General features: G+C 39.9%; 1 protein-coding gene and 1 long non-coding RNA gene across 2 annotated transcripts in view; one reads left to right on the top strand and one right to left on the bottom strand.

Annotated features, from left to right (window-relative positions):
- Positions 1-25,516, bottom strand: part of btd.L (biotinidase L homeolog) — a 79,060-nt gene that overhangs the window by 9,260 nt on the left and 44,284 nt on the right. The window lies entirely within an intron of this gene.
- LOC121394582 lies at positions 4,034-9,497 on the top strand. The gene is made up of 3 exons (XR_005961795.1): positions 4,034-4,223; positions 4,370-4,490; positions 9,410-9,497. It is a non-coding gene; the product is annotated as an uncharacterized LOC121394582 (long non-coding RNA).

The raw sequence follows: 25,516 nt of genomic DNA, 5'->3' as shown, positions 1-25,516 counted from the left end.
GCGGCATCCAATTAGCCGAGGGCTCCTCCCGAGGTGAAAGGCGGCTGTTAAAAGCAGAAGCAAGAGCCGAGACCAAGGAGCCTAGCATTGGTTCTTCCTTATTTATTGTGGTCACGAAATTGATCATACTATGTATGTGCAAGTCTAGAAACATAACTGACGGTGCAAGAGATAACCTGGGAAAGAAGGGTTAGACAGCAGTGCAGCCCTTAAATAGAACCCTGGGCCAGTATTTGTTTTTCACCAGTTAAAAGAGAGCAATTGAATTCACTAGGGTAGCCTAACATACTAACAACCCCCATGTAACAGGCTTTCCTTGCCCTTTAAAGGAACAGTAACACCAATAAATGTAGTGTTTTAAAGTCATGAAAATATCATGTAGTGTTGCCCTGCATTGGTAAATCTGATGTGTTTGCTTCAGAAACACTACTATAGTTCATATAAACAAGCTGCTGTGGAGCAATGGCGGAAATTGAAAAATGGCTATATGGCACAGGTTAAATAGTGGATAACAGATAACACCATTTAATGATACAGAGCTTATCTGCTATCTGCTGTGTAACCTGAGCCTTTTCTCCTTTGAATGTCTGCCCCCATTGCTACACACCAGCTTATTTATATAAACAATAGTAGTGTTTCTTAAGCAAACACATCAGTTTTACTAGTGCAGGGCAACACTGCATTATATTTTTATTACTTTAAAACACTTGAATTTTTTGACATTACTCTTCCTTTAATAGGGATTATTGTCAACCAGCCTAAGCATCATGGGACGCCCATTTTATGGCTCTGGCCTATAGGATAATTACCATTTCATTCTTAGCTATAATGGTTACTATATACAAAAGGTTATTTACCAAAGGTAGAACTAAAATGAAGCAATGCAGCGTTCCAATCCACGCAAGTAACTTGGTTCAGAGGATTATACCTGTTGCTCTGCAATGTCAAAAATTGATTTCCCTGACATGAAAAAGTGATATAGCCCTTTTCCATTATAGTATTACTTTCCCTTATTTTTTGTAATCTAGTTACAATCAAAAGTACATTCTTCATATTAGGTCACTATGGTCTGAAAAGGACAAATTGTGGCTCTATATAGAGTTTATGCTTGAGAGCGGGGTTTTTTCTCCAAAAGGCAAACTGAATACCAAACATAATTACAACTGGAACATGGAGATCATTGTATTATGTTATGGTATTATATATAAATAAGGAAAGAAAAAATTCAATTACTGCTGGCCAAATTGCAACTGGCACATTGTTCTTTGGCCAACTAAATATGCCTGTACATACAGACAGCTGGTACCATCCAAATCCTGCATTGTTTGTATAATGAAAGACAACGTAATTCTAATGGCGCTTTCCAATATACACTAATTACATATTGCCAGTGATTTTAGTTATTTGTAAAAGTTATTTCTATTAGAAGCAGCGCCTGCCGCTTTTTAGGAAGCAGCTTGGGGGTTCAAAACGCGTAAGCTGCCATGGTTTTACTGAGGATTGATAGATTGAGATGTTTAAAGGAATTGGTCACCTTTGAGATAACTTTTAGTATGATGATTGTAGAGAGTGATATTCTGACACAAATTGCAATTGGTTTTCATTTTTTTTAGTTATTTGACTTTTTAATTAGCATCTCTCCAGTTTTCAATTTCAGCTATCTGGTTCCTAGGGTCCAAATTACTCTAGCAATAATGCACTGATTTAGATTAAATCAAATTTAAAATTATTTATATAATTAGGAGAGGCCTGAATAGAAAGAGGAGTAATAAAAAAGCAGCAATACCTATAGGTTTGCAGCCTTACAGAGCATTTTCTTTTTAGATGGGGTCAGTGACCCTTATTTTGAAAGTCAGAAGAAGACCCTAAATAATTTAAAAACTATAAAAAAATAAATAATAAAGATCAGTTGAAAAGTTGCTTCTAATTGGCCGTTCCATAACATACTAAAATTACTGAACCACCCCTTTAAAAGTTTTCCTGACCCTTAAGGCACCGTGACCTTTCTGTGCAGTATCTGTCTGCCTGTTTAAATTTTCTGAACTGCTGGTTGCTGACTCCCAAAACATGTAGCAGAGGCCAGCTGATTAATAACAGATCTGTAGGAGAACTGACTTCTGAACAGAAAGAGATAAACAAATATTGCTTTCAATTGCAATACCCTAGACGGCTGAGTCGTCCTGCATGCAATAGCTAAAGATATCATAGTGGTTTGGGGCAGTGACGTAACTAGAGGGGGCGGGCCCTGGCGCGGGACGCGCTGCTAGGCCCCCCCGCCCCCCTCCGTACACCCGTAACCGCCGGGAATCGTGGCGCGTGAGCTGCCGGGGGGGCCCTGAGGGGGTGCGTGCCCTGGCCCAATCACACCCCCTGCTCCCCCGGTAGTTAAGTCACTGGTTTGGGGCGGAACCAAACGGGCAGTATAAAAAAAAACTGTATACAATGATAAAATATGCATTGCCTTGTCCTTTAAATACAGTTAAAGAAATTAAGGCAAAATACTGGCGGTGTGACTGCCCCAGGGTCTGCACCCCCATAGGGATTGATATAATTAGAGTTCAAAAAGGGGAGCTATTATGAAAATTCAATAAAAGCTTCAGCATACTAAAATAAGAAACTTTCTAAATACAATCAATTAAATATTTTGCATTGTTTCTGAAATAATCAAGTTTATGTTCACTATTCATCTCTTAGTATCTGTTTCCCTTAATTCTCTCTTCATTCAGGTGCTGGGTGTCAGATAGTCATTGACAGTTAGATCCAATATATCTTATAGGGGGGCTTCTTTTGCTTAGAAAACGTATTACAGCTCACGCTATTAAAATCATCAGACATCATGTTTCTCTACATGCAGTATTTGTGCAAAAGGCAGTTATTTTGTTAGATTTTGTTTGTACAGGTATGGGAACCGGTTATCCAGAAAGTTCCGAATTACGGAAAGGCTGTCTCCCATAGACTCCATTATAATAAATTAATCCAATTTTTTAAAATGATTTCCTTTTTCTATTTAATAATAAATCAGTACCTTATACTTGATCCAAATTAAGATATAATCAATCCTTGTTGGAAGCAAAAGCAGTCTATTGAGTTTATTTAATGTTTACATGATTTTCTAGTAGACTTAAGCTATGACGATCCAAATTACGGAAAGATCGGTTATCCAGAAAACCCCACGTCCTGAGCATTCTGAATCCTGTCTCTCTACATGCAGGATTTGTGCAAAAGGCAGTTATTTTGTTAGATTTTGTTTGTACTGGAATCAGGTATTTGAATGAGCTCTAATTCATCTGCTAGGAAAGGAAGCCTCCCTGTAAGATATATTGGATCATTCATCTGACACCCAACTGCTGCATGAAGACAGAATTAAGAGAAACAGATGCTGAGCGAGGGATAGGGAACATAAACTTGTTTTTTTTTTAGAAACGATGCAGAATATTTAATTTGAAATGTAAATTTAATAGAAATTTTCTTATTTCAGTATGCTGAAGCTAATATTACATTTTCATTTCGCGATAGTTTCCTGGTAGGCTTTGCGCAGTAGTGGGCAGGTGTAAAGTTTTTTTGTTACATTACTGCAGACATCTTTTAAAAACTGCTCTGCTGGGAATGAATGCTATGAACTTTGTATATCAGGCATGCCTATAGAGATTATTGATCTCATAAAAATGCCAGCAAGTTATATAGCAACAGCTACCTTCTGTTAGCCACGGCACAGGCATTGGGGCTTGCCAACCTAACCAAGGATTCTTCTCTTGCTCAAAAACTAATTCATTGCAGCACAGGGGTTAAGTACATAAACACACATTGCCTTTTACAGGAAAATTGCTGAAATTATAACTACAGATAATACCAAGAGTCTAAAAAAGGAGCGAAGAGCGTCTATGACGTAGGAGTAGAGCATCTCTCCAAACACAAGAGTCTCTTGAAGTTTCATCAAACAAGAAATTTCATAAATCTCCTCTTCATGCGCAGCCTTTGCCGAGCGAAACGCAGCAACCCTCTTACTCATGACAAATACACTCAAAGGGCACTAATTGCTGCTCCATTTGTGGGTGAACAAAACAGGTCAATTTATAATGCTCATCTGCACACAAACTCAGTGTGGGAAGAGTATTGTCATTAAGATGTATAAATTGAAGCTGGGAATTTGGCTGTAGCGCATTGTGCTGGATGATAAGACAGGAGTGGGACAGAGCTGCAAAGGGAACACTGTGATTCATCAGGTAAGGACACTATTCCCTACACACACAGCTTCATATATATATATATATATATATATATATATATATATATATATATATATATATATATATATATATATATATATATATAGGCTGCTGACTATATTTACATTTTGCTTTTTTGCCAGGATGAAAGAGTCGCAGTTGGTATTAGTCACTATGATATCTTTAGTTATTGCTTGCGTGGCGGCTCAGTCGTCCAGGGAAGGTGAATGGAAGTCATTGGAAAACCCGTACAACAGAGATCTGGTAATGTGCCTCTCTCATTGCTCTTGCCAGGTCATTCATTCTTTAGCTACAAATGTGCCGTATTGTGGAAGCTCACATCAAGTTTGCAAAATATAAGCATTTAGCGTGAGTGTAACTCCTGCATTATTAGTTAAATATTCATTGTGGAAGTCATTCAATTATTTTTCTAATTGTTTTATGGAAATACAGATACGAATAAACAACATTATATTGGTAGAAGAATACGTTTATTTCATAACAATCTCTAGCCCACTTATCTTTTATAGGCAGCTGGCAATTCCTCTCACTAACATTCTGCATACACGGACTGGGGAATATCGACATGTGGCTGTTTATTATAACCAGGTTACTGATATTTCTTAATTAGATTTACTCTGGAATAGATTTAAATATTCTGTCATTTGAAGGTAAAGGGAGCTTTTTTTAAGACCTGTTTTTTTTTTTGTATGATGAAAGGGAATATTATTCTAAGCAACTTTCACACTCATTAAAGGGGTTGTTCACCTTTAAAATTAACCTTAAGTATGATGTAGAGATTGATATTCTGAGATAATTTATTGATTAAATAAATGATAATAATTGATTTTCATTTTTTATTTGTGGTTTTTAACTTATTTAGCTTTTTTTTCAGCAAGTCTCTAGTTTGCAATTTCAGCAATCTGGTTGCTAGGGTCCAAGTTACCCTAGCAACCATCCATTGATTTGAATGAGAGACTGTAATATGAATAAGAGAGAGGCTGAATAGAACGTTTAGTAGTTAAAAGTAGCAATAACAATACATTTGTAGCCTTACAGCGAATTTGTTTTTTTTAGATGGGGTCAGTGACCCCCCCCATTGAAAAGTTGGAAAGAGTAAGAAGGCAAATAATTAAAACATAAAAAAGAAATTATGAAGGCACAGTGAAAAGTTGTTTAGAATGACCTAGTCTATAAAATACTAAACGTTAAATTAAAGTTGAATCACCACATTACATCTTTACAAATGACTTTTAAAACCATTAAAAACCATTAAACTTGTTGGAAAATTCCAACTGAAATCAGTAATGGTTTATCCCTTTCTTTGCCCTGGCTCTTACTCTACATAGTTTCAGAACCAGAAATACTGTGAATATGAACCAGGCAGATACTGCTTCCAATAACAATTACAAGTAACTTTAAAGCCAATTTTTAATAAGTCTATATTGAAAAGTTCCTTAGTATTACATTTGTATTTCAATATGTAAGATTGGGTGGAGGTGCCTTTAAAGTTTCTTCAAAAAACAGCTAATTTACTTCTTTAACGGGGTTCACCTCTAAGTTAATTTTTAGTATGATATAGAATGGCTATTTTAAGCAGCTTTTCAATTGGTCTTCCTTTTTTCTTTCTTATAGTTTTTGAGTTATTTGCCTTCTTCTTCTGACTCTTTCCAGCTTTCAAATGGGGCGTCACTGACCCCATCTAATAAACAAATGCTCTGTAAGGCTACAAATGTATTGTTATTGCTACTTTTTATTCCTCATATTTCTATTCAGGGCTCTCCTATTCATATTCCAGTCAAATTAGTGCATGGTTGCTAGGGGGATTTGGACCTTAGCAAATGCTGAATAAAAGCTAAATAACTCAAAAACTACAGATAATAAAAAATGAAAACCAACTGCAAATTGTTTCATAATAGCAATCTCTACATAATACTAAAAGTTAAAGGTGAACAAAAGTTTAGAAAATGTTTTCGTTAAAGTGTTTGTTCACCTTTAAAGGGGTTGTTCACCTTCAAACAACTAGTTGTTTTCAGATAGATCACCAGAAATAACGACTTTTTCCAAACACTTTCTATTTGTGAACGTTTTTCTAATATTGAAGCATAAAGTGTAATGTTTCACCTTCTAAAGCAGCTCTGGGAGCTTACAATCTCAGGTACCTATCGCACTATATGGTCAATGTCCATAGCCTGTCTGCATGTTCTGTGTGAGAGGAAACTGAAGTACCAGGAGAAAGATATTGATCAGGTTGGAATAAATCTATGACCCAGAACCACTGTACTGCCCCATCATTTTGCTTTAAATAATTAGATCCATGTGCAACACAAATCAAACCATACAAATAATATAATTGCCATATTTTTCTGAGTAAATAAGTTGGAGCAAAGAATATAGTACAGTGAAACCTGTATTTTAAGTACCCTGATTTAAAGTTTTCCCGCATTTTACATTTTTTATTTGTGGTCCCATCAATTTACAATGCATTGGGGGTGCATTTCCCTGATTTTACATCAAAATTTTGTCCTGATATACTCAAAAACTGCTTTTTTTCCTATATGAATGTTATTATGTATATTTTGCCAATTCTAATTAGTCTGCCCCTTATACATTCATGCACCAATCACTTATTGCTTTAAGTTGTGTATGTGACTGACAGAGAGGCCTTGTACATGACCCCCCCATAATATAACATTAACGCTGCAATTAACAAAGTGGGGGTCATTTATCATCACTGAGCAAATTTGCCCATGGGCAGTAACCCATGGCAACCAATCAGATTGCTGCATTCATTGTTCTACTTGCAGCTGGCATTAAAAAGCTAATCACTGATTGGTTGCTATAGGTAACTGCCCATGGACAAATTTGCCCAGTGTTGATAAATTACCCCCACTAAATACTGTATCTCAAAGTAAAATGGAATGGAAGAAAAAGTTGCTTTAACACATTTCCCTGATTTTACATTTTCCTTAATTTTACATAATTTTTTCCTGGCCCCCAGAAAAACGTAAAATGGGGGTTCTACTGTAATTGTGGGTGGTGATGAGCAAATCGGGCCCGTTTTGCTTTGCGGAAAAATAGTCAAAATTTTATTTTGTTGTGTGTCATTTTTGACCTCTTATCCACTATGCTACAACTGTATTTTCAAAAGAAAAAAAGGCTTCCGTGCAGCCAATTCCTTAAAAACATGTCTGTGATTTTTCACATTACCTCTGGTCGACTGGTAATAAATCTGACCACCAAAAGATAATACCTGGGTGCTATGCATCCCACATTGAAATGACTAAACCATATACCGTATGTCCTCATACAGACAGTGGGACGGAGAAGAGGGAAAGGATAAAATGACATATGCGTCTGTCGTCTCTTTTGTTTTGTCGCGCGTCTTTTTTTTTTTTTTTTTGTATCATTTTTGTTTTGACATGCAAAGCAAAAAGTTTCCCCCCGCCATCGAAACTCGGTAGTTCACGTTGAATCTGTACATGAAATTTTTCACTCATCACTAATAGTGGCCACCTTTGCTATAAGCACATCTCATAAATGCCTTTGGTATCCAGCCAAAAGTCTTTACATTTTTGTTCTAGGAACTTTTCCCACTATTCCTTGCACATCACTTCTCATTCCACGATTCTCTAAGGAATCAGGGGACTGTGAGGGGCATTCCAAAATCTTTAGCTTGCTTTGTTCAAGTTTATGGTGGCATCATGGCACATTTATATTCACTGTTTTGTTGTAGAAGCCGTACCCCATTTTCAGCTCCAGCTTCTTGTCTGCTTCACATTGGCACTCAGAATTTGCTGCTATCTAGTAGAATCTATTCTTCCCTCTACATGTACAATGTTGTAGAGTATAAAGTTATAAAGTTACTGTGTGTGTATGAACCAGGACCTTAGATTGTAAGCTTCATGGGGGCAGTGAATGATGTATAATCTCTGTAAAGAGCTGTGAAAAAATGCCGGCACTATATATAAGTACCAGGAATTAAATAAGTTTCCTGCACATGCTGCAATTACTATTTTCTTGGTTCCTATGTTTTAAAATCAAATAAAATGTAACTGTGCATTATCATTGGCATATCTGCTGGGTTCTTACAGAAGTTGGTTACTACTCACAAAACGAACTATATTAAATACGTCATTTGGCAAGGGGTGCCCAAACATAGATGGATACACCGTCATTCCTAAAGAATACAGTAAAGCAGTGGCGTAACTAGAGTGCACTGGGCCCCCCTGCAAAACAATCTTCAGAGGGGCCCAACTCACTCCGATCCCAATCCTCCTGCCCACTTCCTGCCTCAGCCCACTCCCCACCTGACTCCACCCACTCACTGTCCTGACCCTATCCAACCCCCGCCCGACTCCACCCACTTGTCCGCTCAGTGACTTGCACTCCAATACCCCGCTGCAGGTAAGAGAGCTGCTGGGGAAGGGGGGTTGTCATTAACTATAGAGGAAGCAGACCCCGCAGTCCGGGCCCTCCTCCGACTGTGGGGTCTGCTTCCTCTACAGATACGCCACTGCAGTAAAGGATTATTATATGTACCAGACACAGATTGGCCAGATAAGCAGCCAGGTCCCTCTAGATCAGTGATCAAAACATAGTGGCCTCAAAGTAGGAGTTAATTGAATTCCTCCTTTGGGGCATCTTTTGGCTGTATAAAAAACAGGTGTACTGTAGTGATGTGCAGGTCGGGATTTCCCCGACCCGCACCCGACCTCCCTTGGCCCGCACCTGCTTCCGGGTTCCTTTTATAGACCCGTGCCGCCCCGCCGATGACTCCACAAAAACGGCGGGGCAAGCAGGCGCAGCGTCTATAAAAGACGAACTCAGAAGCCGCCATTTGACGGTGGCGGGGAGAGCAGGAGAAGAGCTCAACCTGTACCTGCCCGCGACGAAGCGTGCGAGGTCGGCCCAAACCCACCCGAGGGTATCATGTAGGCCCGCACATCACTAGTGTACTGCCAGAGAGAGGCTCCTATAGATTGCCAGACCACATAGGGGATATTTTGCGGCACCCTGGAACATTTTTCATGCTCATGTTGCTCCCCAATTCTCTTTATATACAAATGTAGCTCATGGGTAAAAAGGTTTGGGGACCTCTGCTCTAGATTCATAGTTACAACTGAGGGGGGACAGGAACTGTAGACTTGCTAATAATTTCCTTTTGCTTTCTTTTGGTTCAGTTCTTCAAGTTCTTGAAATCCTATATTACTGGGAGGGGAAGCCACCTGATGAACCCTGGGACAAAGGATAAAGCTGTGAATGACTTGCGGAGTAACGCAGATTCAAAGTATGGCAACCTACAGAGGATTCTAGACAACAATGAAATAGCCGATACCTAAATCCCCACATCTGAAAAACCTTCATGTTCTAACAACTGTAAATGTAAGGGGGTGCAACATCGGCCGACCAAACATGCATACTCCTGAAAGACAATTTTTGCTGTTTTGTTTAGTCTTAGATAGAAAAACATATATATTGCAAAAAAAGTACTTTTGTTTGGAACTAATAAATAAAACTTGTACATACATGTTATGTCCCACTGCAGCATTAAAAATTATTCTAAAAACACGTTTGCCACAATATTATACAAACTCTCCTTTTAGATTAGAGTTATCATTTCATTGCGAATGCCCGTATGCCTTTCTCTAGCCTGGCATGCCAGCGGATCTCTGAAGTGCCAAGTTGTGTGCTGCCACATTACACTGGCAATGCACAAATCAAAGACCCATCTATAGCCAGGCCCGGACTTGCAATCTGTGAGTTCTGGCAAATGCCAGAAGGGCTGCTGTATGGTTCCATAGAAAGTTACCATAGAGTGGGCTGGTTGGGGACTGTTTGGGCTGGTAGGGGGCTGTTTGGGCCTCTACGTACTTGGAATGGCAGGGCCTATTTTGACTCCCAGTCCAGGCCTGTCTATAGCTTTGGGAGTATGGTGATTATATAGCCAGGGTCATAGATTTTAAAGGAGAACTAAAGCCTAACTAAAGAAGTAGCTAGAAATGTTGTACATTATGTTTTGGGCTTCTGTACCAGCCCAAGGCAACCACAGCCGTTTAGCAGGGAAGATCTGTGTCTCCAAAGATGCCCCAGTAGCTCCCCATCTTCTTCTCTGCTGATTCACTGCACATGCTCTGTGCTGCTGTCACTTACTGAGCTTAGGGACCTACTCACAATATACAGTACACATAGAATAGAAATGTCACAATATAAGTCTGATTGGTAATTAATACAGATAATTACTACATGTCAGCACAGAAACCAGTACAACTAGCATCAGAATTTAATAACCAGTCCTGTAGCATCAGTTTACATTAGAGGCCAACCTCATTTTCTGCTTGATAATTTGTGACAACCCCTAAGCTTAGCTTCTCAACAGCTGCTCAGAGCCCACTGAGCAAGTGAGTGTCACAGACACTTTCCAAGATGGTGACCCCCCTGTGACAAGTTTGAAGTCCTGGATCACTGCTGCTATTGAGAAACTGAAACGTTAGGCTGGTGCAATAAAATCAGCATATAAAATATGCATTTTGAGGGTTTAGTTTCCTTTAAGATCTGCATATAAAAGGTTGAAACCACTAGAGCTGCTGTGATAGACATGGCTTGAATGCATTTGAAGATATTCCCTATCATTCTCACCAGGGCACCAAGTGATACATAGCTGTGATCACTCTAGTAGTAAATAAAGAAATGGAGTCATGTATGTCTGAATGGATTGGTTGCTTCATTGCTGGAAAGTTGAAACAGCAGTGAATTTCTCTCCATGCAGTAACGTAACTAGAGCACCCAGGGCATGGCCCCAGGGGGGATCGCACCCCCTGTACTTCCGCTACTGTCTGCATGTATACATTTTAGGGATGCACCGAATCCACTATTTTGGATTTTCCTTTGTGAAAGATTCATCCGAATACCGAACCGAATCCTAATTTGCATATGCAAATTAGGGGTGGGAAGGGGAAAACATTTTTTACTTCCTTGTTTTGTGAAAAAAAGTCATGCGATTTCCCTCCTGTAAGGGGGGCCCTGGCACCAATGTTTTTTTTAACTTATAGGGGAGCCCTGGTCACCAAATTTTTTTTTTAACTTGTAGGGGGGCCCTGACCAGCAATCTTTTAAAAATAGTTTTACAAGGTGCCCTGGCACCACAGTTTTGTAACTTATAAGGAGGCCCTGAACATCAATAGTGTATGTATGTTACCTTCTAATGGCAGCCCTACTGACAGCACTAGCATGCAGATTTGAAAATGGATATGATCCTGTGGGACTGAGACATATAGCAACTCTAGGAGAGACAGGCTTGGGCACCAGCCTGAGAGCAAAACTGTAATGGAGCTTAAAGATGTCCAACCTGTGCCCCACTACATGTTACACTACAACTACCATCATCCCCCAACAGCCTTAATCTGTACAAATTGGATATAACTGATATGAATTCCTTCCTGTAATTCCGGGGGCTCAGGTGCAAACAACCACTGTAACTAAGGTTGCCATCTGTTCGGTTTTGACCTGAAACAGTTCGGTTTTTGTAAGGCCTGTTCGGGGCTCAGCTTTCTGTTCGGTTTTCAGCCTTATGAAACCCGAACAATAATCTGGCCAATACATGAAAAACATTTACAGGTAAATACTAAGATACTCACCTCAACGTGGCTTAGATACTATCAAGGGCAGTTAATTTCTTATTATTACAAGTACAAAAAAAGCAAATCAATCAAAAATAGGTTTTTTTCTGTATTTCAGAGCTTTCTGGATAACTGATTTCTGTATAATAGAACTCATACCTGTAATTAAAGGATTGGGCTTACTCATCAAGCAAAATATAGCTATAGATATGGTAGTCACCTGTGTGGTTTTGAACTGGGCATCAACACTTTAAAACATTTAGAAAACTGGATAGAAATCAAACCAGTTGCATCTAAGTGATACAATAGCCCTGTCCTGGTGTCATAACTCCACCAACATCATTGTGCCCACCTCTGATGTCATCATGCCTGTTATAACATCACTGCTTCGCCCCCAGAAACATTCAGGGAAGCCACGATAGTGTTAATCCATAAGGAAGGTAAAAACCCACTCCTCCCTAGCTCCTACAGGCCCATTTCGCTATTGAATGCAGATGCCAAAATCTTGGCGAAAATACTAGCCAACAGACTCAAGCAAGTAATTACAGAGATAGTGCATGCTGACCAATCCGAATTTATGCCTCAGAGAGCAACTGCAAAAAATAAATATCAGGAGGCTGTATTCCAACCTACATGTAAAATACTCAATATGAGAACGAGAGCGGTGCTTGCTTTAGATGCAGCCAAGGCATTCGAATCGGTGGAGTGGGTCTTTCTTTGGCAGGTTCTTGACAGGTTTAATATAGGGGAAAGCTTCATCAACTGGGTTAAGCTACTATTCAAATTGCCAGAAGAAAAAGTAAATAACTGCAGGTCCCGACCATTCCACCTTAAGAGCGGTACTAGACAGGGCTGTCCCCACTTCTTTTTGCACTGGGAAGGGTGGAGGAATGGATTTACCTATATATGGATGACGTCTTACTATACCTCAATGACCCGGGAAAATCACTGCAGGAAGAACTAAAACTAGTGGACACATTTGGGACATACTCAGGACTTGCCATCAATCCAATAGACACAGACATTGACCCCTCTGCATACCCAGCTACTCCCCTGACTTGGTTGGAAACCTTTAAATATTGGTGCATGGTAATAACAAGAGATTGCAACCAATACCTAGAGGTTAATCTGAAACTGATTACAGAGAAGATGAACCATACACTATGCTCCTGCTGAAAATGATTTTCCTGCCCAAATACTTGTATGTCTTCCATAACTCGCCTATATACATAGCCAAATCAAAATGCACTCATATAGAGGGCATCCAGGCTGCTTTTATCTGGGGGGAAAAATCCCCTAGATTTGCAAGATCCAAGTTGAAGGCCCCCATAACAGAAGGTGGTTTAGTGTTCCCTGATCTCAACTACTACTTCCTAGCTGCACAAATTTATTATATTGCCTGGTGGTTCACCCCAGACCCCAACAATCCTAACTTTCAACTACAGGCCACACAAGCCGGGGTGGTGGAATCTCTTAAATATATTTCATACAGGAAGCTATCTGATCTCGGGAATAAGCACCCTATTCTAATAACTGCCTATATAGCTTGGAAATCAGCCTTCCAACTGTATAAAGTGAAAACCCCTGTCACCTGCCCTACCATTATGGGGAAACGCATATCTACCCCACTTCCAGCAGTTAATCACTTATATGGGCTGGCAGAGAGTGGGGATTAAAATTAGCAGATGCAACACCTGAGGGGCAACTGGTGATCAGAAACCAACTTGTCCATAATAACCCAGAAGCCTCAATTACTCATTTGGCATACCTACAATTGCAGCACGCATTCCTCTCCCAATTCGGCTCCGCCCAGCCGATAGATATGATAGACCTGGAAACAATCCTATGGAAACCCACACAAACAAAAATGGTCACCAAAATATACAATAAGCTGATTTCCAAAATCCCCTCACAGTCACAGACATACCTGAGCTTACTGAGGAGGATTGGGAGGAATGCACAGGAAAAGCATATCACACGGGACAGGTTGATACAGTTTAAAACATTCCACAGACTGTACACCACTCCACTAAAACTCAGTCAAATGGGAGAAACCACCAAAGCATATTGCCCCAAATGCAAGGAATACAGGGCCACCTTTATACACATGGTATGGACATGCCCCAATAGCCAGATTCTGGGACAATGTTACTGGATATATACAGGACAAAACAACATTTGCAAAAATTCTCTCCCCACAAGTCTGCCTATTAGGCATAATAGACAAACTGATACCTACTAATGCCAAATGGCGATCCTTACTTTATTATGTGAGGAAGACACTGGTATTAACATGGATGAGTGCGACCTCCCCTCAAAAAAGAGGTGGCTTGGGCTGATCAACAACAATTTACCAATTATGCAACTGACCTATCTAGCCAGAGGCTGACCAGATAAGTACAATAAAATTTAGGATGAATGGACGGAGGCTTGTTCCTGAAAAAGGAAGTATATGAACAGCTCATAAGTAAGGTTGACAGTATATAAAAGAACCGTTAATAGTGATAATGTGATAACAAACTGGTATTGCATAATATTGATACTGTACCCCCCTCCCCTTTGTTTTCTGTACCCCTACCCCAAGAAAATTGGAAAAATAAAAACTGTTAAAAAAAAAGAAAGATGAGCATTTGTTTCTTAGACAGGGTCAGTGACCCCAAGGGCCGCCATCGGGGGGGGGGGGGGACAGGGGGTACAAGTGTCCCAGGCCTGAAGGGGGGCCCAGCAGAGCTGTACTTTTGAAAGAGCAGGGCCCTTGACAGCGATGAAGCCGTGCGGCCATTTCTGAATTCCCAAACAGCCGAAATGCGGAAGTGGTGAAAAGCTGAAGTCTTGAAGCGGCGAAAAACCGAAGCCACGAAAACAGCCGAAGCTGAACTCCTGAAGCGGTCAAAAAAGACCCAAAGTTACGAAAACAGCCAAAATGTAAGTCCTGGAACGGCAAAAAGAGCCAAAGTCACGAAAACAGACGAAATTTAAGTCCTGAAGCAGCGAAAACAGCCAAAGTCACGAAAACAGCCGGAATTGAAGTCCTGAAACGGCAAAAAGACCGAAAGCCACGAAAACAGACGAAATTTAAGTCCTGAAGCGGCGAAAAGAGTCGAAGTCAAGAAAACAGCTGGAATTGCCATGAGTTCAATTCTACTGAACACCAATTTGTGTGTTTTTTAATCCCCTGGCCGCCAATGTATTATTTTAACATTCTATAGGCCCCTGGCGCCAATGGTTTTTTATAAAAAATATATTTTAGGCCCCAATTTATAATATTTTTTTTTTTAAATATTCTTTGGGGGCCCCAAAGGGTAGCCTTCAGGCCCTGTACGGCAACATTTTCGCCCACCCTCAAGCCCCACCCCATATCTCGACCACCCCACAGTAAAAAGGCCACACAGACATCAGAGCTAAAACATTAAACCCCCCTAAGCTATAAAAAGCCATTGGTTGCAAGCCCCCCCTCCCCACATGTTATAAAAAGCCATTGGTGATCAGGTTACCCCCCTGCAATTAAAAAAAATAATTGATGGCCTGCCCCCACAAGTTATAAAAAGCCATTAGTGATCAGGGGCCACTGCAAGTAAAAAACAATTGATGTCCTAGGCCCCTCCCACAAGTTATAAAAAGCCATTGGTGGCCTCCTTTAAGTTAAAAAAATTGGTGGCCAGGCCCCCCAAAATGTAAATGCCAGGGGGCCCAGCCATCCTTCCTTCACTTGATTAGCCGAGCCCCCTTCTTTCAGAGTGCTGCCAGCTTCAAATAATGGGACTTCTTTATCAACACAGGGCAAATTTGCCCATGGGGCAACTAATCAGTGATTAGCTTTTTAAAGCCAGCTGCAAGTAGAACAATGAATGCAGCAATTTGATGCCATGGGTTACTGCCCATGGGCAAATTTGACCATTATTAATAAATGACCCCCAATAGGACAGCAGCTCCGTGCAGGCAACATTTTTCTCCTATTCAGATTCTCAGCATCCTCATTGGTTCTTTAAGGATAAGTCCCGGGAAAGCTGCATTGGGATTGGCTAGGCTGAAGGAGAAGTTCCTACTCCACCTATCCAATCCCTGTACGGCTATACCAGGACTTATCCTTAAAGAACCAGTGAGGGTACAGAGAATCTGAATAGGAGAAAAATGTTGCCTGCACAGAGCTACTGTCCTATTATGTGAAGCTGGCAGCACTCTGAAAGCAGGGGGGCCTGGATAATCAAGTAAGTGAAGCATGGCTGGCCCCCCTTAGACACAAAACCATGCGGGCCCGGGTCAACTGTCCCCCCTGATGGTGGCCCTGAAGATAACTGTACCAGCCCAAGGCCCTACTGCCCGAATCCTTACAATGTTCTGCATATCTGTAAATGTTGTGTATGTAGTTTGTTCATGTAGGGACCCATGTGCTTCGCTATGGCTTTACATGACAACACTTCTTGTACTCTGGTTGCTAAGCAAAAGCCCATGTGACTACTGTAGCTCATTAGCATAATGTGTACAGTGTATCATTGGCCCAAAGGCTGATGACAAGTTCCTGACACTAGTGCTGGGCAGAGGGCGGGACTTCCTCTTTCCCCTGTCACTTCAGGAGGAAGGGGATTGTTAATGGGAGTCTGGTGCTTAGGCACCAGTAAAGATAATGCCTTGGTCAGGGATACAGGGACCCCGTGAATGAGGTGTAGTCATGACAGGGTAGTTCTCTGTACCAGCACTTTCTAGGTAAATGAGGCAGATAGAGCTAGTTTAGCAAGACCAGCCTGTCTCCAACTAGGAGGAATAGCAAGGTGGTAGCTCTCCCCTCAGGCAAGACTGGTCTTTAGTGTCAGGATCACAGACTAATAGGGATTTAGGTTTAGTGCTTTCACGGTACAAATGCTCTGCAAGGCAACAAATGTATTGTTATTGCTACTTGTTGTTACTCATCTTTCTATTCAGGGCCTCTCCTATTCATATTCCAATCTCTTATTCAAATTAATGCATGGTTGCTAGGGTTATTAGGACCCTAGCAACCAGGTAAAATTGCAAACTGGAGAGCTGCTGAATAAAAATCGAAATACCTCAAAACCCACATATAATAAAAAATGAAAACTGCAAATTAACAACCCCTTTAAAGTCCACTGATAATATTTTGACTGGACCTGAGCTTCTATGGGGGGTGCACAGTTTTACATTCAGATGCCATTGCATGCAGGCTATGGCACATGCCAGAGTGTCAGTTGGAATCAGAGGTCTAGAGACAAGTACCAGTGGCAGTTGGGATCAGTACTGGTTTGTCTCAGACCAGAGAGCATCTCTTGGTGATTTGCGAATTTCCAATCGATTCAAAGAGATTTCACAGTGCGGAAAAGCGATTTTTATTTTTGCAGCTGAAAGCAAATTCACAAACTTTCGTTGAGGTTGCTTTTGAAGAAAGAAGAAAATCCAACTTTAGTCCAATATTTGAGATCTTATTGGTACCGTCAAGATGAAGAGACGAATCGACGACAGGAGCAGCACCGAGCAAAGAAGTGGGAGAAAAAGGAGCAAAAAGGCGAAAAAACACGGGTGCAGCTCAGACAGGGAGCAAAAAACAACGCAAGGAGGAAAAAGACCCCGACGCAGCTCCTCAACAGAACGTAAGTAGAACCGGCTGATTTTATACGTCTGCATCAACTGTTTTTTTGTTTTTCTAATCCTAAAAAATAATGAATCCTTATTGGTGGCAAAACAATTCTATTGGGTTTACATGATTTTTTAGTTAACAAAGTATTAGTGATCTGTATCAGTTAAATGATCTCAGTCTATTTCAACTGTCAAAATATATTTCTAAAGAAGTAATATATTATATATTTAACTGTGTCTCTCTGTTAATCTGTATCAGTGTAATTATATATATCATATATTTGTGTGTTTATCTATATATAGATAGTAAATATCTACAGGTGTCTCTGTTTATTGGTGTCAATATATGTTTGTATCTGTTTAGTGAATGGCTGCTTCTATTGCAAAAACTTTTGCAGAGAAGAATTATTATTCCTGTTACGCTTATTTTTTCCATTAAAGTGGTGGTTTTGCCTTTTTCTTTTGACTCTTTCCAATTTTCAAATGGGGGTCAATGACCCCATCTAAGAAACAAATGCTCTGTAAGGCTACATATTTATAGTTATTACTCCTCTCCTATTTAGGCCCTCTCCTATTCATATTCCAGTCTCTTATTCAAATCAGTGCATGATTGCTAAGGTAATTTGGACCTTAGCAACCCAATTGCTGACCCTGCAAACTGGAGAGCTGCTGAATAAAAAGCTAAATAACGCAAAAACCACAAATAATAAAAATTGAAAACCATTTGCAAATAGTCTCAGAATATCCCTCTTTATATCATACTTAGGGAAAAGTCACACGGGGAGATTTAGTTGCCTTGCGACTAATCGCCTCTTCTTCTGGGCGACAATCTCCCAGAATAGCTTTCCCATGCCTTCTTGCCAGCTATAATGAGAAATCGACAGCGGGATGGCACTCGCAGCTCTTCGTTTTCCAAAGTCGTCCGAAGTTTCCTCATGAGGCTGGCGATTTCTCATTATAGCCGGCAGGAAGGCAGGGAAAAGCAATTCAGGGAGATTGTTGCCCAGAAGAAGAGGCGATTAGTCGCCAGGCAACTAAATCTCCCCATGTGCCCTTACCCTAAAAGTTAACTCAAAGGTGGAAAACCCATGTAACTACTACTTACCATTCTTTAAATTTGTTTATAGCATTTCTCTCAGAAGGAGAAAGTGGATTAAAGAGGCCCCGTGTGGAAGAAGAGATTCCTCTCCCAGTAGCAATCAGCAACTGCACCATCCATGCTGAGCTTGGGAGTGGAACATTCGGCAAAGTAAGTGCTGGGCTTCTGGGTAACCATACCTGTGTTTTCTTATTTAGTATTAAGGAATATAAGAAGCAGGGAATTCCCATATATCTTTACTGAGGTTTAACTTGACCTTTAATGGGGTTTAACTTAACATGGTATGGAGGCTTACCAATTTTATAATCACAACTTTGTAACTAAAAACCCTGTTTTTGTAAATACATGTACTTCCAGAGATACTAAATTACTTATCAAACAGGGGACCAGGGAATGTGCATTGATCACTCCCCCTCTTTTTTTATATATCTTTACTGAGACATTATAAATAACTGTTAAGGAAAGGCCAGATAGACCCTGGTCTAGAGGGCAAATATTCTGAGCTAAAAGGCGGCCCTTTTCATAAATGTATCACTAGCAAATGTATTGGGATGAATAGTCTATGTTTATTATATACAGGTAGAAACAATTTGTTACTGGCTTGTGGGGGAGTAGAACAAAAGTGGCCTATGGTGACAAAGGTAAATCCAGCCATAGATCACAGAAGTGAATTTCTAACATTTTATTTCTTATTCTGCCTTTTTTAGGTATGGTTGGTATCTTTTCCTAACAGGAGCCAGCATATGGCCATCAAGGTCATCAAGAAGAGCGACAAGACCAACATGTCCAGCATCATCACTGAGGCAAAGGTACTGAAGACGGCTGCTGGATGCCCCTACCTTTGTCATGGTCATGGATCATTCCAAACACAGGTACAACATATCATCGCTACCTTTATAGGGTAGTTCACCTTTAGGTTAACTTTAAGTATTCCCAAAGGGGGCAGGCCATGATGTAAACAGGGTGGGTCATGGAATCTGCAGTGGAGTACCTGGGATACCATAGTTGCAACTTTATATAAGAATACTCTTACAATACCAGAGAACCACAAAATGTGTATAAAGAACCCCAATTACATTTTTACATTTTCCTTGAGCTCCAAAATAGTATTCTTCAGAAAATGCCACCTGTAGCTTTCCCTTGCCAGTCTACTACATAGGAAGCTAGAAGAGCTGGCATTCTAGTTATTTTAGTAAAGGCCAAGGACAGCAACCCTGGGTGCAGGGTGAGTAAAGGTTTGGGGCAGCTCAAGCTAAAACACACATTGTGCGCAAGATGAGCAGATCCGCCATCGGGGGGTATTGAGAGAGGAGACTGCATCCAAAGGGGGGGGGGGGGTCAAGCCGTATAATGAGAGTAATGCAAATTGTGTACATTATGTATGAATTTACAGTAATTTACATAGAAGCTTATGTAACTTGCATATCAAGCAATGGCAGGGGCACATTTCACTGACCCCTAATGAATAAAAAAACATATTCCACTGGCCCGAATAAGCTGACTGACTTTATATACTGCAGCTACTTATCAGTCTCACTGGGCCCCCTATAGTTCCTGGGCCCTCCAGCAGTTGCACTGTCTGTGTTCTTTATAGTTACACCCCTACTTTTCAGTACAGGTATAGGATCCCTTATCCAGAAACCCAATATCCATAGACTCCATTTTATCCAAATAATCCAAATTTTTAAAAATCATTTCTTTTTCTCTGTAATAATAAAACAGTACCTTGTACTTGATCCCAACTAAGATATAATTAATCCTTATTGGAAGCAAAACCAGCCTATTGGGTTTATTTAATGTTTAAATGAATTTCTAATAGACATAAGGCATGAAGACCCAAATTACGGAAAGATCCATTATTCGGAAAACCCCAGGTCCCGAGCATTCTGGATAATAGGTCCCATACCTGTAATTTGATAGTGAGACTGTATTGCAGTAGCTGTGACTGGAAAAAAATACATTCAACAACTTTAACATTTTGTCCAAGTAAAACCTACCTAACTGCTAATTGATCATTTATTTAGCACACAAGGAGATTGACCAAAAATGTTGCTACTGTGCGCACGCGTTCATGTCTCAAAAAAAAACATTTTGCGTTTTTAGCCATATGAGCTTGTAGTTTAGTAATTTTGACTTTTTGTTTCTTTAACCAGCGGCATGCTCTGCTCGCTATGGAGTATGTCAGTGGAGGGACCCTAAGAAATGTCATCAAGAATGCCGGCCAGCTGGAGATGGACTTAGTAATGTAAGTGACTTTATGTGTTTGTAATGGGGTAACAGAGCAGGAGCTGGCCTAGAGTACATGCAGAAGGAAGGATGGAAAGAGGTCAGCATTCAGTATCTTCAGCCGACTGAATTTCATATTTTGTTTTTGTAAAGGAAATCACCTAGGGAATCTATGTATGTAATATATCTGTAGTGGCACAACAAATAATATCTTTCTCTTCTATGAAGTGCTGTCCTGTAGCTTCACTTCATATTGCAGTAAGCCCAGTGTCCCTACAGTAAGCAAATATGTATAAAGCATCTTGTGTTGTTCAATTTACACATCACCTCATTATAATTTGCTAGAATGGTGCAAAAAGAGTTGTGTCTCATCCTGTATGGAGTGCTGCCTTTGTTAAGACATATGGAGATGTGACAGTCATTCAGAATGCTTGAAGGACTAGGGCGACCCCTTGCATTGAGCTGTAAGGGCCATGGTTTTATGTCCCATAGCACTCCTACAGGTGTGCCTAGCCTTTAGTTAGTGGGCCCTCATATATTACAGCAGGGTCAAAGCATCTTTATAATAATAACTATAGTATAAACAAAGCAAACAAATGTATTCACTACAGAAATGTTAAATGATTTCTTTTCTCCAAAGATTCTACGCAGCAGAACTGGTGTGCGGCCTGCAGTTTCTCCACTCCAAAGGGATTATTCATCGGTATGTAAAATTTATAAACATCCCATATATTATCTTTCTGTTCATATATTGTTTCTGCATTTTAAACTTAAACCCATTGTTCGCTCAAATAAAATGACTCTTATGTAAATGGCACATGGTGCATTTTGCCGTCTGTATGTTATACAGCTTTTCATTGCAATGCATTGAAATCACTGCCAGGACATCAGTAATAAAGTATTAAAAATAGAGTATTAAGAAGATGGAGTATTAAACAGAGTATTAAATAAACTGTAACACCTCATGAATTTGGGGAAGAGGGTTCACATTCCTTCTCACCCCCACTCATAAAATAGTACTGGCTGACTCCCAACATTTACCTCTCACTCTACTTCCCTGCTCTTTCTCAATTCCTTTTAATTTTTTAACCCTAATGTCTACCTTGCAGGGATCTTAAACCAGCTAATATCCTGGTAACCAACGAGGGGCATATAAAGATCGTCGACTTTGGATTGGCAGCTGAGGGTGTGTTTGGCAAGAAAAGAATCAAAGGCATAAAAGGAACACTGCCCTTTATGGCCCCAGAGGTATGTGACTGTGATTTAATTTAAATGCATATAGCAGAGAGGTAATAGATTCTCTAAGTTGTGCTTATACTTATGTCTATTTCATGCATTTAAATACTCAACTAAAAAATATGTGTTTTTTGTGTTTTGCTGGTATATGATTTTTTTCTATACAAGGCAATTCAGATTAAAAAGGGGAACAAAAGTCAATCACTAGGTGGGGGTGCATCATACATCATTTTAACTGTTCCCAGGTAACCACTGTGCTGCCCAGGGTGGGACACATGCACCATAGAGTAATTGTTGGGAGTTTACTACACATGTGAACAGCTTCAGCACAAGAGAGAGTTACAGAAAGAGCAGAGATTTAGTTAAATGCATGCACTAGAGGATTTTAATAACAATATTTTTTTTTCAAATCTAGGTGTTAAAAGAGAAGAGCTATAATGGAGGCGTAGACTGGTGGGCATTAGGGATCATCATATGTAAAATGGCATGTGGGAGCTCACCATTCATGGAGTACGGCAACAGGACAGAATGCCGTTTGTCTATTCTTATTGCACAGCCATGCATTCTGATAAGGTTCAGCTTCGAATTGCAAGATCTCCTGAGAATGGTAAGTATTGGAATTTATGGAGAGGGTATAACTAGTTCTGCTATATTATATAATTTGCCAGAGAACTGATACTGTTCCTAGAGATCTAGCAGTGACACTAACTGGATATTCTTGTTTGCTGAATAGTGTATAGGCAATTGGACAAAATCCCTGTGCTATGAGGGTATTAGTGAAGGTGTGTAGCTTCATATTAGCAATAAATATCTGATAATGTTTTCTTTCTTTAGCTCCTGAAGAAAAATCCAAAAGAACGACTGGGCTGCAATGGAAATATTCGGGAGCACCCATTTTTTCATGCCATTGATTGGGTGCAACTAGAAAAACGGACTCTACCACCTCCTTCCCAGCCAGAAGCAGTAAGTACATGACTACATGTGTTTTGGTATGCTACTGCTTATTATGAATAGGCACTTATCTTGAAATCTCTAGATGTTTGTGTTTTAATACATATTCAGGGCTAGAGACCCATGTCTTCCTGTACTACAGTATCTACATAGCCGGTTAGGACTAGGCCTAGGTTTATTAACTCTGTGGAAAACTCTCTATGGCATTCCACAACAATTACAATTGCACTCAATTGTGTGTATTGTACTAATGCCATCTACTTTACTTACATTTTTTTTTTTAGTAACAACCTAATTTATATTTTTTTAACTGCAGTTGTCACCTGTGGATTTTAAGAAGACATGTGAGGAGCCACCATCATTCTTGGAGTCCCTGAAACATACTATCACATCAGGTGATCAGGTATCTCTTCAAGTTATGGCATGTCTAGATTAAATTTCACAGGTTCAAGCCATTTCTGGACCTTCTAGCACTGATGGTGTTCTTATACCCTACCATCGACCCCATGCCACGACAAACATCAGGCCCAATTATCAATTCCATGACTTCCAGTCTTCTGTCCTCATTATTGTCCATCAGTTGCCATCTGCCCCAGGGTTTGGCCCTTGATATCAAACTCTGCCTTTGGCGTTTTTTTTTGTTCAGCCCCTGCCTCTGCCATCAGCCTCTTCTAACTCTTGCCACTAATCATTACCATCAGCCTTTGCCCTGCACCAGTGGTCTATCATTCACCATTTCCATTATTCCCTTCCTAAAACATCAACACCCATCTATGGGCCTTTCTATCTGGTTCTGTCTGACTCTTTCTATCAGTCACTGTCTCTGGCCCTCAGCCAATCAATGGTCCATTTCATCGGCTCCTCACCTCTAGTCCTATTATCTATACTAGTGTCATTCACCGTCAGCTCCTACTATTGGGTCCTGTATCACCATGAATCCAGCATTACCATTGGCCCTAAAACCTTTGTACCCAGGGGTGATTCTGCCCTCACTTCCACCCTGAGCTGGCCTACCTGATGTCACCCCTTTTAACCACTGTGCTTACATTTTAACCAGGTAGAAGTGGGCTGTATCATTGTGCAGAGAAATTGCTCACTCTGCACTAAAATAGTCTAAATTCCCCTCTAAAAAAGGTAATGTTGACACTTAAAGGTACTAGGAACAAATTTTTGCCTCCCCTGTAACACATAGGCATTACTGTCTGAGGCAAGTACCTCAACTTGCCTCATAGTGGGAGCACCCCTATTTGCACCACATACACTTTACACTTTAATATTGTCCCCACTTTTCATTCTAACTCCATTTCCTTCATTTATATATGTTATGTTTGGCGAAGGTATATAAATAAAGGCCTCATTATTTAAATATGGATTTATTTAAAACATGAATTGATCAAGACAACCTGAAATTGTATAGGCCCTTATAGAAATAGACAGAAAGTAAAACAAGAAAACATTAAATAGGAAACTAGAGTATAGTCTAACAACAATACTGCACACAGTTTACTACTGATCCAGGGATTCATCCGATTGCCATATTGGAGTCAGGAAGGAATTTTTTTTTCTCTTCTAAAGCACACTGGACACAGCTTCAGATGAGTTTTTTTTGCCTTCCTCTGGATCAAGATAAATAGGAATTTTATGAAGATAAACAAGATTTTATGAATGACAGATTGAATCCTGAGGTCATAAGTCTTTTTTAACCTTACATATTAAAGTACTACTAATTACTAAATTATGCAGGATAAGGCAGGATGAAATGTTTAAAAATTACAGAATGTAGGAACAAAACCTATATAATTAATAGTTGAAATAAAATGTCAACAACTACGTTGGTAAAAAGAACTCATAGTTCCGTATTCCCTCATTAGAACCCCCCTATTATAGCACCACCCTCATGTATTGGTAATTTAATTTTTTTTAACAAATTTGCCTTAAATTATAGGAAATAAATTAAATATTCAATGGTATAGGCACAGCAAGGGAACATAGTATAGCTTAACTAAAATAAAATTAGCTAAAATTGATTTCAATGATTAAATATGGTCGAAAATATTTTGGACCGGCAATAAAGTAGATGAATTTTGTACAAAATAACTAAAATAGACTAATTTAAAAAGAACATTTGCAGCCATATTAATCCACAAGTGAAAGGTTAGTATTTGTGATATTTATTTTGATTAGCAGTATTTTTTAGGGCTCACTGTTAAATGAAATACCTTTCTCTTCCTCAACCAGCAATCTTTATTATTAGTAGTTCTTCAACATATGTTCAGAAATGTCTCTCTCAAATGCTAGCTGTAATAATTCTTAGTCCAAATAAAAATGATATCCCAACAATACTTACTTTTTGCCTCTCTAATAAGATGGTTAGGATACAGGGGCAATTCTAGTGATGCCGCCCCTGCTCCCCAGGTGTTACTTTTACTGCGCCAGAGTGGGTCCAGCGGGGCAGTGTCACTAGTGCTTTCTGCACTAGAGGAGCCAAATTTCCAGTTTAAAAAAAGAGAAATTCGGATTTTAAAGTTACCAGGAGTGGCTATTTGCCACCCCTGTTAAGTTGTGGGCTGCTC

The sequence above is a fragment of the Xenopus laevis genome, chromosome 6L, assembly GCF_017654675.1.
Source record: "Xenopus laevis strain J_2021 chromosome 6L, Xenopus_laevis_v10.1, whole genome shotgun sequence".
Classification (NCBI taxonomy): Eukaryota; Metazoa; Chordata; class Amphibia; order Anura; family Pipidae; genus Xenopus; species Xenopus laevis.
The sequence above is the reverse complement of the archived record's forward strand: the minus strand, read 5'-3'. Positions and strand labels throughout refer to the sequence as shown.